Source organism: Dipodomys merriami, unplaced genomic scaffold (assembly GCF_024711535.1).
Source record: "Dipodomys merriami isolate MVZ:Mamm:240054 unplaced genomic scaffold, mDipMer1.0.p SCAF_894, whole genome shotgun sequence".
NCBI classification, from domain to species: domain Eukaryota; kingdom Metazoa; phylum Chordata; class Mammalia; order Rodentia; family Heteromyidae; genus Dipodomys; species Dipodomys merriami.
The window spans coordinates 269,566-271,058 of NW_027206506.1; the positions used below are offsets into that span (position 1 = coordinate 269,566).

Genomic DNA, 1,493 nt, shown 5'->3' on the forward strand with positions numbered 1-1,493 from the left:
CCCAATCCTCCCCGCTCCCCCCACCAAAATTGTAAAGTTCGTTTTCAACATAATGACTTGTAATTCTCATTGTTGCAATGGGTCCACCTGTAAAAATAACTGTACAGAGGTGTCATATTTATATATATAATGAGTACATTTCCTAACTAGCATTGTTACCTCTTCCTTTCTTTTTCTTCCACCATCCTTTCCCTCCCACCTCCACAAATACACTCCCCTCCCCCTTCCCCTGCCTAAATTGTAAAGTTCATTTTTCAAGATAGTGTCTTGTGCATCTCAACCTGTATCCTTGTTTAAGAATTTTGTATTTCCCTTTCCCCTCCCCAAATTAGAGAAACGTATACACAGGGTGTAGGCGCACCAACTTCAAATACAGTGAAAACATGGATTAAAGCGTAGGGGAGGAACATATAAAGGAACAAAAAAAAATCACATCACACAGTATAAGTATCTTAGAAACAATAGCAAGTAACAAAAAAAACCACTTGTCTGGTTCATTTCCTGTAATATTATCTTATCTGATATGCACATAGCTTCTGATCTATTCTGCTTATACAGACATATATTAGCTGTGGAAAATAAGGGAAACCATGGGACGTATGTTTCTTTGGACTTGGCTTACGTCACTGAATAAATTTTGTTTTCCAAGTCTTTCCAATTCTTAACAAATTGGGCGATGTCATTCTTTCTCATGGAGGCATAGAATTTCATTGTGTATATATACCACATTTTCATGATCCATTCATCTTCTGTGGGCCATCGGGGTGGGCTCCATATCTTAGCTATTGTAAATAATGCTGCAGTAAACATAGTTGTTCTGGTAGTTTTAGTATGGTCTTCTTTGTGATCATTTGGGTAAATCCCCAAAAGTGTGATTGCTTGGTCATAGGGGAGCTTTATATGGAGTCTTTTGATGAGCCTCCATACTTCTTTCCAAAGTGGTTGAACAAGTTAACACTCCAACCAAGAATCAAGTAAGGTTCCCTTGTGGCCACATCCTCTCCAGCATCTTTAGTTGTAAAAATATGGAATGATTCAAGAATTTGCATATCAACCTTGCGCAGGGGCCATGTTAATCTTCTCTGTACTGCTCCAATTTTAGTGTATGTGCTGCTGAATTGAGCACAGAGCATTTTTTATATATAAAGTGTAATTGATTTTCTTAAACTAGACAATTCAAAGAAAAGTAAGTTTTGAAGAATTCTCGTGAAATTTTAGAACCATGTACTTCTTACATAAGCACACATTTAAGAATAGCCAAGATTGACATATCAAAAACAAAATAATCCCAGATATTGTTGTTCAAGATATGTGTAAGATCGGGGGAAGGGGGTGGAATCAGGTGGGGGGGCGGAGGAAGGCTGGGAAGGGATGTGAAGGGTAAACAAAGGAGGAGGCTGCAAGCTTGATAAGAAATGTACTCATTATCTTGCCCATGTAAATGTAACCCCTCTGTACAGTATGTTCACAAAAAATAAAAATAAAAAAAGAGA

At 37.7% G+C, this 1,493-nt stretch overlaps 1 non-coding gene across 1 annotated transcript; it reads right to left on the bottom strand.

The window, feature by feature from the left end:
• Window positions 1-1,019: 1,019 nt before the first annotated feature.
• Window positions 1,020-1,126, bottom strand: LOC138820523 (U6 spliceosomal RNA). The gene has a single exon (XR_011369902.1). It is a non-coding gene; the product is annotated as a U6 spliceosomal RNA (small nuclear RNA).
• Between the last annotated feature and the right edge of the window lie 367 nt (window positions 1,127-1,493).